We start from the raw sequence: 14,779 nt of genomic DNA on the forward strand, positions 1-14,779 counted from the left end.
AAAGATGGCCGAAGGACCGTAGAACCTTCCTCTCGAGTACTATGCCATCCCTTCGCAGGATGAACCACATAACAACATCGTTGCCCCTGCCACAGAGGCAAATAATTTTGTGCTAAAACCTTCGTTGTTGTCTTCTGTACAGCAAAACCAATTTTTCGGTAGTCCCACGGAGGACCCGAACCTACATTTGTCAGTGTTTTTGCAATACGTAGACACAATGAAAACAAATGGTTTCAGCCCCGAAGCAATAAGACTATGTCTTGTCCCTTTCTCATTAAGAGATAGAGCTAGAGCCTGGCTCCAGTCTCTACCGTCCAACTCTGTCACTACGTGGAACGAGTTGAAGAAATTTTTCTTAGCACAATATTTCTCACCAAGTAAGACGGCTATGCTAAGAGCCCAAATAAACGGGTTTAAACAAAAAGACAACGAATCACTTTTTGAAGCTTGGGAGAGATACAAAGACATGATGAGGCTTTGTCCCCATCACGGTATAGAAGAGTGGTTGATCATCCATACCTTTTACAATGGTATCTTGTACAACACAAGATTGACAATAGACGCCGCCGCAGGTGGCGTACTGATGGATAAACCCTACAATGAGGCTTATCAACTTATCGAAAGTATAGCCCAGAATCACTACTAGTGGGGAAGTGAAAGAACCTCCATAGAGAAACCTCCAATAAAAGGCAGTATGTACGAAATAAGCAGTCTAGACCATGTCAATGCTAAGGTAGATGCTCTCACTTAAAAGATAGAAAACCTGACCATAACACTGGCAGCCACCGTGGCTGCTGTAGCACCAAACTGCGAGATATGCGGAGTTCCTGGGCATGCTGCCCCTGAATGTCAACTTTTGACAGGAATCTCCACATACCAAGTGAATTATGCTCAAGGAAACCCTTACTCAAACACCTATAACCCAGGTTGGAAGAACCATCTGAACTTCTCGTACAAAAACAATAATGCATTGTATGCACCTAACCAAGCACCTGTTGTACCACCAAGATATCACAAAGCTGCCACAAATGCTCTGAATGCTCTCCACCCACAACGATAAGTTTGTCGTTCTTCACAAATTTCAGCTTTTGGTGTAGAGTAGATGTCACAGCGCCAACTTCATGGATCCAAGGCCTTCTCAACAAACAGATGCAGGCCGAGTGAATACCCATTTCCTGAAAAGTAATTTGAAAATCACTCAGACCTATTTTAATTGAAAGATCCACTTCTCTAATGACGGTTTTCCGAGAACCATCAAATGCTTTAACATCTATGCCAATGTACCTCATCGGGGCTCCCTGATAAGAAAGTCTTGCTAGAGTTGACTTTGACAACATATTTAGTGATGACCCAATATCAACTAACACGTTGGATAGAGCGTCCTTCTTGCAATTCATCGAAATATGAAGCACCAAGTTGTGATTCCTACCTTCCTCAGGAAGTTCTTCATCACAAAACTCATATTGTTACAGGAGGTAATGTTGGCAAGAATATGGTCAAATTGATCCACAGTCACATCGTATTCCACATAAGCTTGTTCCAATACCCTCTGCAAGTCTTCTCTGTGTGCCTCTGAATTCATCAACAATGACAACACGAAAATCTTTGATGCCGTTTGAAGGAACTGCTCCACAACGTTGAATTCGCTTCTCTTAATCAGGCGCAAAACTTGATCATCATCATTAGTCTTCAACTTACTGGATTCACCAGAATGACATGTTGGAGCACTAACTGGATCAACTACAGGAATTTATGCCTTCTTCCCTACGGGAACATCTTCCACAACTTTAGGAAAAACTGGACTGAACATACGACCACTACGGGTCACCTTCATTACATCCTTAATACTCACCACTGAATTTGCAACTGGGAGACGAACCTTTTGACCCTTTTCAATCATGGTGGCATTATACTTGTATGGAACAACTTTATCGGATGCATAGGGGTCAGGGCCCACTAACCGTATAACCAACGACGATGTTGATCTGTTTTCTTTCTTGCTGCTGCTATCAAATTGAATAACTACCCACTCAAGGGTTTTGAACACTGGCATACTGACGTTCACATCATCTCCCATATACCTTGATTGTTGCACCTGAATAACGTTCTCATCTATCAACTTTTGAATATCTCTCTTGACAATTACATAGCCATGAGGGTTTACACTACAAATGACACAATCGTCATGGTCATGTTCACAATGGCTCACCATGCACAAATCTTTGTGGATCTCCACCGAGGACCTACGGATATGGCGTACATCAAATACTCTGAAATTCCCTGGACAGCCATCCACCGTATTCACAGAAGTGTTGCCATGAATGGGCAATGTGTTAGCTTTAACATTTGGCGCTATATCCTCAAAGGACACCATTCTACTCTTGACTAGCTTCTGAACTTCATACTTAAAAGGATAGCAGTTCTCAATATCATGACCAGGGGCTCCCTGGTGAAAGGCATAATATAAGTCAGGTTTGAACCACCATGGAAGTGGCTTAAGAATTTGAGGAGGGTTCCTTGGCTGGATAAGATTCTTAACGACCAAGGATGGGTACAACTCTGCATACGACATAGGAATAAGTTCAAAAGAGACCTTCTTCCTCTCAAAGTTTTGATTATGATTGTTATTGTTGAAGTTGGTATGTTGTTGCGGTTGTTGTTGATATTGTTGTTGTTGAATAGGAACTGATTGATTGGTTGAATTATTGGTAAAGACTGGAATTACTGATGATACTTGATATTGATGTTGACGGGACTGAGAATTCTTCCTCACATGAGGCCTCCTCTGCCTCTCTGTTGATACTGCATTAGTTTCTCCTTCCTTCTTTTTGGAGAAGCTCCCACCGTACTTCTTACATGTTGACGCTTCATCTTTAGATAAACGTCCCTCACTGACTCCTTCTTCCAATCTCATCCCCATGTTTACCATCTCGGTAAAATCATTAGGGGCACTTGCGATCATTCGTTCATAGTAAAATGAACTCAGTGTCTTCAAGAAAATCTTAGCCATCTTCTTTTCCTCCAGAGGCGGACTAATCTGAGCAGCTAACTCCCTCCATCTTTGAGCATATTCTTTGAATGTCTCTTTGTTCTTCTGAGACATTGACCTCAATTGATCTCTATCTGGCGCCATTTCAACATTATACTATTACTGTTTGACAAAGGCCTCGTCGAAGTTGTTGAAAGTACAAACACTAGCACTGTTTGACTTTGGGAACTAAACACAACTCAACATTACTCTTCCCAAACAAATCCTTTACTCTTAGAGTCTTCAATTTTTTTGCGCAACTCAAGAAACTGATCCTTCATTTCGTCCATCTTCTCATAAACTTCTGGACCTTCAGACGACTCATAATGGTAAATGGTGTCCTCAACACGAGGAAGAGTGTGAACAATAGGAGGAGGCACAGTCAGGACCAGGATAGATGCCGACACGGAAGCAAAATTTGGTGCGTACCCTTCAGGCATAACATTGGGTAGCATTCCCCACGGGTATCCAGCTGGCATGGCAGGAATAGACTGGCTAGCAACCACGGGCATAGATGATGACGTAATCTCTGAGATGACAGTCCTCTGAGGAGGAGGAGTTGCAGGAGGTGGAGACCGTTGGATCTTAGCAGTTATCACAGACTCCATCAAGGTTGTGAGTCTATAAATTTCATCCTTCATCTATCTGTTCTCTTGTTCAAGGTGCTCCATTCTCTTCAGTCGATTAGCTCGGGTTTTATAAGGATGAGTCAGCTTGGCTGATACACAGAAGAAGAACTGATAAGACACCTGGCGGAAGAAACATGCTATGTAAATGATGCATGAAATGCAATGTTTTTTATTGTTTTTAATTTCAAGGAACATATGAAGTCTTACTTGCAAATATTTTCAATTAGTAATAACAATAATCAATAATAATAACAATTCAATTGACCATAAAATCTCTTTTTATTCATAAAATTGGAAGGATTATACTGAGTACAATTTTAGAAACCCAAATACAAATACAAGAGAAAAGGAAAAAATCATCCTAAGGATCCCTAACAACTACATCAGATGATCTGGCCACGGGAGCATACTTCCTTCGGATGCGTCGAATCTCTGACTCAAAGGATGTCTTCATTTGAGCCTTCTCAAGAACAAGCTGATCAGCAAGTGCATCTTCCAACTTATATACATCTTGGTTAGGGTGAGTTGATGGCTCAGCCACAACCACATACATCGGTCTCTCAAAAGCGTACGACATCTTGAGCTCCAAATCTCTCTTCTTCACCAATATAGTGTAAGCTTCCAAAGCTACACAATTGTATGGACCAAGCTAGGATCTTCCTTTCCTATGCACATTGTGCCAAGCATGCACCATCCTACTCTTCAAAAGTTGGGGATCTTTACCCTTTTAATAAAATAGACCCTCTAACTGAATGTTATTAGGCTTATCTCTCAAGGGGAACCCAAGCTGACGACGGGCCATTGCTGGGTTATAGTTAATTCCTCCTTGTGTACCAATGAGAGGAACATTAGAGAACCCACGACAACTATCAATAATGTCCAAGCTACCTGATGCAGAATCATACCAAACAATATCATCATTAGTGAGAGACATAAGTCTCTGGGACCATTGTAGACATTGTTGGTTCTCCAAGAAAGTAGGCGTTTGAGGCAAGTGCGAAATAAACCACTTGTACATAACAGGAGTGCATCACACAATAGTCCCACCACCTTTAGAATTCCTAAAATGCAAAGATAAATACATGTCACCCAACAGAGTCGAAACAAGATTCCTAATCAAGAAAATTCTAATGGCGTTAACATCAACAAAATCATCAACATTAGGGAACAAAGCCAAACCATAAATGAGAAACACCAAGATAACTTCAAAAGCATCCATGCTAACGGCTTGAGAAAAAACAGTAGCTCTACCAATGAGAAACTCAGAAGTCAACCCAAAAATTCCTCCTTTCTTCACCAAATGAGCATCAATCTCAGATTTCCTTAGATGAAGAGCTTCGGCTATGACATGAGATCTCGGGATCTCCTCCAATCCACTAAAAGGTACTTTATTAGATACAGGTATACCCATGAGATGGCATACTCCTCCAACGTGGGTACAAGCTGATAATCGAGAAAAGTGAAGCACCGACAGAGAGGGTCATAGAACTGAACCAAAACACTCAGAAGTCCTTCAACCACATCAGTAGATAATACAGACAAGAGCTTCCCATGACGTTGCTTGAAATCCAAGGGATCTAATACAAAGGATGACAACTTCCTTAGCTCTTTCATATCAGGACATCTGAAACTGTACTTCTTAGTGTTCCTTCATCTATAATCCATGGTCTGAAAATATTTGCAAATAAGACCTTATTTCCTTGAATTTTTTTTTATGAATGTTATGATGCGCATGTATGCATGAATTCAACAATCACGCACAAGGGATCATACACAAGACAAACACAAACAAAGGTCAAGGGATGGATCAAGTCATCATCAAGATCAATAATTCATTTTGGTGGATTATGGCTTTCACCTTATCAACACCCAAGTTCCATTGATATTGACAAGACTTGATCGGATCAACCAAGAATCAAAGGGTTTGTTGTAAGTCACGAGCATGGAGTCGGGTTGAGAACCATCCCAAAGGAGTGTACTAAGGGTAAAAACCTGTAGATCATGTTTTATAAAAGTTCTCAGAGTCTTAATCCCATCTATCAGAGTCTTAGATCATGTGATCAAGTATACACTTGAACAATCTCCCCACTACGTCCTAAATAGGCCAATTTGGGTTAAATGTTCTATGGTCCTCAGCTTCTCGGACCCCAGATTTAGAGAAAGTAATGTATATCCACGACTTATAAGTGTGACATCAGTAAGTCCAAAGAGGTCTCCACTGAGTGGGGGATCTCATGTCAACTCTTTCAGGATTACTGCTTCAAATCCGACATGACTATACCACCCTCCTATATTAAATTGCACTCAAGTTCAGGTTAGAACTTATCTCACCCCATAGAGATCATCAAGCACAACAAACAGAGTATCACACAATAATATATACAAACAAACATAAAGAATACAAATATACACACATAAAAAAGTAGGCTATACCGACTGAGGACTATTCCCCAACAGAGTCGCCACTTAAATTTTGTAGCGGTAAATTCATGATCATCAATGAAACTAGAGTCGCCGCCGCGCTTTTATTATTTCCAAAGGAAAAGGGAAAAGTACGAACAAAACCCAAAAATAAGAAGTTTTCAAATCAAAACTAATAAAATGTCAGAGATTATAGGTAAGGGGGTTGGTTACACAGAGGGAAGGTGTTAGTACCCAAAGTGTCATAGGTACTCCTAGGGAGCCCTTTTTTGTGTGCAAGTGATTTGGTCAAAATGATGTTTGATAAAAAATAGAGTGAGGGGATGAGAAAAGAATTTACTAATTCTATTTTTGTGTTTCATAAGACCTTCGGTCTTATGCCTACGTACCAACATAAAAATGAGGGATCAAAACCTCGTAGTTCATGGTAAAAATTTCAAAGAAGTTGGTGATTTTATTTTAACAAAAGTTTAACAAGGAAAAGACAGAAAATGCCAATGATTTGAATGAGGTTTTTAATTCTTTTTGTCTTTTGAAATTAAAGTAAATATTGTTAAGTTCATTCATAAACTTGATTGAGAAAATATTTTAAAACTCATTGGCATAAGGCCAAAGTTTCTAATCATTAAAACATGTATAAGTTAGAAAACACAAACAAAGAAAGTTTTTGAAAAGAGGGAGAGATTTTGAAATTTAAGAAGTGGGAGGAGATGAAGGAAATATCCTAGACAAAAATTAAAAGTTAAGGGTTGAAAAGATCTGACCAATGGGATGCAATCCAACAAACAAGAATGTCATATAGAAACCCATTTTCCTTTGGACTTTTAGCAAGCAACAAGCATAATAAATTATCCAAGAAAACCAAATGAATATCAAGGCATCAAATAAAGATATATAATATTCAAGCAAGCAATCCAATAGCTAGAAGTCTTCCATTTCTTCCAATGTATCAGATGAAAATATTCCTTCAGATGAACTTAGAAACAATCATCAGACAATCAACAATCATAACAGTATAACAAATAAGCACAAAGTCAAAGTGACAGATTAGTCAAAGTCATTCAAGGCTCTTACATCAGATGAAAGGTACAAGCAAGGATAACTCTGTATCAGATAGTGGTATTGGCCAAGTCCTTAAAGCATAGGGAGGTTTCCTTTCCTAAGTCCAAAAGTTTAGATCAAGTCCAACAGTTCACCAACATATTTTTTTAGGGTTTTTGTTGTTATTAGGTGTTTTAAGGTCCTAAGACCATAAGCAAAAACAAAACAAGAAAACAATATATACAATCACGGGATATGGCTCAAGTGAGCAAAGTGAAAGGACTGAAAACTAAACAAATTGCGTGAAACGTAAATGGCAGGTGAATGATAAATGTACTGAAATTTAAATTGTATTAAGTAAATGACTTGAAAGTAAATCAAAATTAATAAAATGTTAGTCAAATGTTAGTTAAGAGTTTTAATTGTTAAGTCATTCGTTGGAGAACACTTAACCATTCATTCACAAGTATGAATCCTTGAACCAAGACATCATCCATGAGAAGGGCTCCAATTTGGATAAATTAACAAGTATATAACTGGCTCTAATGAAAGGAAAAAAGGTCAAGTCTTCACACTGTAGCAGGGTATTCGTCACCTTTAGATTTATCGACTAAATCAAAAGTAAACCATACAAGTCTAGTCGCCACCGGACTTCTATTTATCCAAAGGAAAGGTTAGAAAGTGAAAAAAAAAACTAAGAAGTTTTATCGAATCAAAAACTAATAAAAATGTTAGAGATCGGGGTAAGGGGGTTGGTTATGCAATGGGAAGGTTTTAAGCACCCAAAACATCCTAGGTACTCCTAGGGAGCCCTTTTCATACTTGTTGTAAGGTTGGTATTTTGTGAAAATTTGTTTGTGTAAACATGATTGGGGAGATGAGAGAAGAATGTACAAATTATTTACAATTTTGTGTTTGAATGGATAAACCCATTGCCCACGTACCATCTTAAAAAAGATTAGGATCAAAACCTCGTAGTTCGGGGTAAAAATCTCAAAACAAGTTGGTGAATTAATTGGTCCAAAAGCCTTAAGGTCTTTTGTTATCCAAGGGAGAAAACTCAACCTAAAACCACAAATCCACCATGTGAGGATAACTTCAACATGCTAGTGAGGGGTTAACCCTATAATAATCATGGAAGACTCATTGTCCATTACTAAGGATATAGGTGAGTATTATATCTACCTCAAGGATAACTCAAACCTAATAGCTAAAGGTTATGAAAAGATTTTGATAAGAAGTGGCCATCGAAACCACAAAAAAACATTTGAATGAGTTATATTTACCAATGAAAAGTATTTACAAAATATGGTCAAAGTTGACTTAAAGATTCAATTCAAAATAAGTGTTATGAAAAGAAAGTTTGAAAATCAAAAGCATAATGCTTAGGTTTCTAATCTTTGAAAACAAATGTTAATGTTTGCACAAAAGTTTTGACTTGGGTTAGAGTGGAGGGAAGAAGAAGAATGGCTAAGTCCTAAACATATAAGAGATGGAGGATAAGAAACAAGACCACAAATGGAGTTCCCTTCTTGAGATCATATTGATGATCCAAGTAGCTCCCATCCTTTGGAATAAGCAAGCAAATAAGTATATACTCAAGTAATCAATCAATCAAGCAAGCTTTTAGAAGATCCTCCAATGGCTCTTAGATCTCTCTCTTTAGAAGCTCATGACAATGGTTCTTCAATTTGGCTCAAATAGGAATCCCTAGCACAAAAGCACACACATCAAAAAGTTCCATGAAACAAATCAAGAATGGACAAGAGGGAGTTTAGAGAATAGGTCCTTTCAATTCCTCTTCAACATTAAGCATTCTAAAGGCAGGAGGCCTAGTTGCTCTTTGATTTTTATAGCACTCTAAAGGCCTAAGGCCTAGTTTCTCTTTGACTCCATTTTTGCATAGGGAATGTCCTAAAGTATAAGTCCTTTTATCCATTTGCAATTGGTTCACAATAATCAAAACAAAACACAAGCACAATAGTATATACACAATTATCTGCTCAAGTGAGCAAAAGGCAAATTGCATTAACATAAACATGTGCTCAAATGAGCAAAGGGCAAAAGCAAATGAATAATATGTACAAGAATAATAAATTGCATAAATGTAAAGTGCAAGAATTAAATGTTAATGGTTAATGGTTAGTATTAGTGTGCCATAAGGCAATTTAGCGCTATGTTAAGCAATCGTAAGTGGAGTAATGTAGTAGTCACACCTATCTGAGGCCAGTCAATAAAAATATAGGCAACAACACAAGTTAGAGATCTTGATTAGTGAATCAAGCTCCTACAACTTGCCATGCCAAAAGAAGAAGAGAAATGATCTTGTATTAATTTAGGTTCTTTGCTTGATTAGGAAGCAACCTATCCTTAATGCAAAGTCATTCACTTGATCCATGATCAAGTTGAATTAGATTTGAATCAAGGAAGGTTAAACCTCCCATGTATCAAGGCTAACCACCAATCTTTAACTCATTGATCAAAAAATAAAAAGAAGTAGAAAAGAAGAAGATGATAATGAATAATAGAGTGCATTAATGGAAATCAAAATGAGGTAACCAATATACATTGACCAAAGATATATGAAATCAAGGTCAAACATTAGTAAACAGAAGCAAAATAAAAATTAGAAGTCAAGAAACAAATAAAATATTTTTGGTATTTTTCAAAATTAAAATAATACTTGAATTAAAATAATAAAGAAAAGTCAAACCTCAAATTCACTTCAAATCAACTTTGAAAAGTCCAAGTGAATTATCCTAAGTTCAACAAGGTCAAACAAAGTTTGACAAAAAAATTCAGCATTTTTAGAAGTCAGAAACTATTTTTAATCAATTAAAAATGCATAAAAATAACCTAATTGAATTAAAATCTCAAATAAAACTCAAATAAATTAATAAATTAATGAGAATATTTTTCATAGATTCATCATCATTCAAAGAGGTTGGGAAAATATTTTTTGTATTTTTTGAATATCAAAAACTATTTAAAATGAATTAAAAATAACTAGAAAAGAGAAAATTCATAAAAATATCAAATGATAAAATAAAAAATATTAAAAATAATTTTTAGAAACTAGAAATTAAAAGAAGAAAAATGCAATTAGTCTCACATTTTTTGGACCAATAATGAAGGAGATATGATTTTTTGAAATGAAATAGTATAAAAGAAATAAAATAAAAATGAAATCAGAAATTAAAAAATGCAAAAAAACGTGAGGCGTTGGATTGAGCTCATTAATTGAGCTGGCACATCCTGTGGATCACATGTGCGCGCCTACCAAACACTGGAGTCAACGCATAACACCTTGCCATTAATAAAGTCATAACATGGTACGATCCAGATTAGATCTGGAGAAGAGACCACACGGTCAGGAATGGAACTGGCATTGGGACGGTGGTGTACACCACCATCTTCTCCGGCAAGACCTCCGGCGCCAGCCAAAAGTTGCAGAGATCAAAACTTCACCATATGAGGCGATCCATATATCAAATGAAAGCTGGGGTGATGTACATCACCCCTGTACCAACCAATTCCACTCTAGACTTCCATGGAGAAAGAAATCAGAGGTTGAAAATTTGGGTGTTCAACTGAAACTTGATGGAATTCAAAAATTCAAAGCACAAAACAATTTCCTCTATTGAGAGGACTTCAGACAACCCAACAAATGCAAGAAATAAGCTATGTACAAGGAGATTCGAAGAAAATAAGTTCTGATGTAAACCTCTGAAATGAAGAGCTTGAGAGCATGATTCCTTGATGCTTTTGCTTGCAGTGTAGTCTTAGGATCAAGGTGAGCAAGGCTTAGGAACTATAGATCTGGAAAATCAATCAAGGCAATCGAAATTCAGATCTGAAAAAATTGAAAGAAAGAGTGAGTTCCTTTGAGTATGGTTATGGAGTGATTCGTGCAGCATAACAGGTGCCCTTAGTTTGTGTAAATGTGAAGCATGGAGCACTTATTTATGGCAAATGATGGCTGAATACATGAGCAATGCACGTGCATGGATGGAAAGGGCCTCCATGCATGGGCCTATACAGGCGCATGGAGGGCCCAATTCCAATTGGAAATGAATGCTTATCATCAACAAATGTGTTTTGGACGTGCAGATTATGTGTACTGAGCTCATGCAATGCAATTTCAATTGGTTTCCAAAAATGCACCAAATTGTTCATCCCTTCAAAAATGGTATTTCCAAAAGTGAAACATAGCCTTATGGGTAATGGTTGGAAAGCTTTTGGCATGAGGATCAATTGTTATGTTGACCAAAACTTCATTTGGAAAAGGAAAAATGGTGAAAATTGATCATGAAGTGTAAGGTGCAAAACATGTACATGAGAAAATTTCAAAAATGGCCAAAATTCAAGCCCTTATGCTTCAATGATGAAAGCTCCAAATGATAAAACGTTCAACATAAAAGTTGTAGATCTCATCAAGAAAATCAATTTGGACTTAAAGTTTGAATCATTTGGATTTTTGATGAGAAAGTTATGGGCACTTAAAGTTGGACTTTTTCATATTTCAATGCCTTTGGTCCAAAGTGACCTATAATGTTTTGCATAATCACATGTATTTATTTTAGTATTTTGAAAATTTGTTAAGCATAAAAATTTAAGTAGACATATTAAACTTTCCAATGAATTTGATCCCACCTCAAAATCATGAAAAATGAGTGAGTTATGTCCTTGGCAAGTTGACCTAAAATTAGGGTTTCAGTCAAAATGACCTATAATGTTTTGAAATGTATGATGACCTTCCAAGATTCAAATCAATTTTTTATGAACATGAAAGTTGTTAATGGTTCTTAATAACATTTTTTCTCTTGGGGTCATCTCCATTTGACAAACACATCAAAAGTTAGGTCTCAGTGTACTTCACAATAGTCAGATGAATTGATTGATCAACTTCTCAAGTCCAAACCTCATATCTTGATGAATTGATGATTGAGGATACTCAAATAAGCTCAAATATGCATGAAATGATTAATGGAAGAACTTCCCTTGATTATATTTGATCATGGGTTGAGGTTGCTTCATGAGCAAGGCACAGTTGATGAATAGATGAATTAGGGTTTCCTTGGGAAACAAGCCTCAAACCCTTTGGTTTGATTTGATCAAAATGCTGAATTGAGAAACTTGGGAGGAATATTTGATGGATGAGAGCTTTGGTAACCATTGTCATGCTTGCTTTCATCATCACCTAGCCATATCAATGAGCATAGAATCTCCTAGAAGCTTTGGATCTTGTGACTGCTCAAGCTACAAACAAAAGATGTTAGTGACATATTTTTGTGCTTTTGGTTAGTAATCAAAATAAGAAAAGCAATAATATACAATTCAAGCATGCTTGGTGATCTCAAACCAACTCTCAAGTGTTCCCACCCAAAGGTAAGGAGCCAAGATGCTATGATCCTTGAGGCAAGATGCAAATGTAATGTTATGATGCCATGGGGGATCTTAGGGTCAAAATTGGGGTCTTACAGATGCCCCTATTTAAGGTCATTCTAGCCGGAGAAGTGAAGGTTAAAATCTTCGTCTCGACGAGATAGAATGGGCTTAAATAATAACAAAGAGACGAATTTTGGTCCCTAAGAGACCTCATGATGCAAATGTATGTATGCAAAAGGTAACACTCTGTGGGGATATGGGTCCACAAAGAAAAAGAAATCAGGAGAAACTGAAAATCCACATGAGCAATACACTCATAAATGGGACAAAGACTCTGGGAACTCACTGGGGAGTAAAGGGAATAAAAATGCGTGAGCAGGTCACGACTTAAAACTTGTTGAGAGACACGAGAGGGATTCCATGAAAATAAATCAATGGAAAGGCTCGGGCTGATGCAAAGATGCATGTATTGGGGAATATGCCAATACAGCAACACTATCCATAAAGGATACCTCGGATAAAAATCCGGACTCAGATGGGTGAAAATCCACCAAAGGGACTCAAGCTGGGAATGCCCACAAAGGACTCAGCTGAGGAAACAACAAATGAGGTATTACCGGCTACTGGGTAATAAGCTCAAGGAGACATGTGATCAAAACACCGGTATAAGGGTGGGAGAACAACATGCTCGGGGAGAATGAATATCTAAGACCGGCATAAGGGTGAGAGATATCAATCATTCAAATCATCTGAGGAAAACCTAAGAAGGTATATTTCAACTCAGAAGAATCTGACTCCACAGGGGACAAAAGTCAAAATAGGGAGCAGAAAGGAAGGAACACCAGGGATACCGGTTACTGGGCATATAATAGGTGACCAACTAGGCGTGAATTGGGGAATATTTCCAAGACACTCATCATCCGCAAGGAGGGCTGAAAAAGCAAACTCGATCACAGGATGGACATTCAATTCCATAAGGAAAAACGAATCTTACTCGACTTGGGAAGAAAAAGACTTCGACTGAAGAGTGCATGAGATATATTATTTATTACCGTTAGAACGTAGATAACATACTCGCATGGAAGATTATCCACAACCGGTTACTGGGTTAATAAAGGATAAATCGACCGAAAAGTAAGGACATCGGGATACCGAATACTGGGTATAAAACGATGACCAAACAAGGGGAGAAACAATCATCACCGAACAAGGGAAAATGAAAGATGAATCACTGGGGATACATTGACGAAAGCAATGATCCGGGAGATATATCATCGGTTACTGCGAGATATAGTCAAAATGAAGGAATATCAATACCGAATATTGTATAAAGATAACCAATCAAAAAGGGGATTACATCTACCAGTTACTGGGTAGAAAACCGCAGAAGAGAGTAACCGTCATCGGTTAGGATGAACAAAATCAAGGGTTAACTCTGCAAAGGGGGATAAAGTGGGGTTTACAACTACCGATATGAGGGTAGAAAACCACAAAGATAGGACTTACAACTACCGGTTACTGGGTAGAAGGCCAGACAACTCCGCCGGGGAAAAGATGGACAATTTCTGGTTACTGAGCAATCATTCATCTAAAATGCGGGGAAATGCAAGGGAAATAACAAGAGTAGTCAATCTAGGAACAAACTAGAGAGACACAACAAAACAAGGACTCAACCTAATGAGGATATAACTCAGGGGAGTAATTTCATCCCAATACGTGTTTTGGGAGGAAACTGAAATAACAATCATCCACAAGGGCATAACTCTGTGGGGAATATGGAAGAAAGGGTAGACACTTTTCGCCTATGGGGCTGACTCTATATGGAGAGATCAGACACAAACATCTACTTGGGGAAATATGTATCACCAAATAGCAGGAGACAACCACAAAGACATATGGCAAAGAATGCAACATGAACATCTGAATGTTATAATTATGCATGTATATGCGTGGTTTATGTATGCTAAATGCTGACAAACAGACATATCTATCACAAACAAGTCCAGGGATCAACTGACAAACATCCGGTGCTACATCTAGAAAGAGAAAGCCAGGCCTGTTGGAGGATATCCAATCTGATGTGGCGACAGATATTAGGAAACAAAGATCTCTGCAGGGAGAGTAGAACCAATCACTCCGCTGGGGATGGAAAGATAAATATTTCAACACCCACCCAACTCAGGAGGAAACAACAAACGGCCTCTGATCAGACAATTCCACTAGGGAAGCACCGCTGATAACTGAATTGGGTACTACCTGTAGGCGATCTACT

General features: G+C 37.8%; 1 non-coding gene across 1 annotated transcript; it reads right to left on the reverse strand.

The window, feature by feature from the left end:
* Positions 1-388: 388 nt before the first annotated feature.
* On the reverse strand, positions 389-495 carry LOC127077362 (small nucleolar RNA R71). The gene has a single exon (XR_007787189.1). It is a non-coding gene; the product is annotated as a small nucleolar RNA R71 (small nucleolar RNA).
* Positions 496-14,779: the final 14,284 nt, after the last annotated feature.

The sequence above is a fragment of the Lathyrus oleraceus genome, chromosome 4 (genome assembly GCF_024323335.1).
Source record: "Lathyrus oleraceus cultivar Zhongwan6 chromosome 4, CAAS_Psat_ZW6_1.0, whole genome shotgun sequence".
In the NCBI taxonomy this organism is placed as follows: Eukaryota; Viridiplantae; Streptophyta; class Magnoliopsida; order Fabales; family Fabaceae; genus Lathyrus; species Lathyrus oleraceus.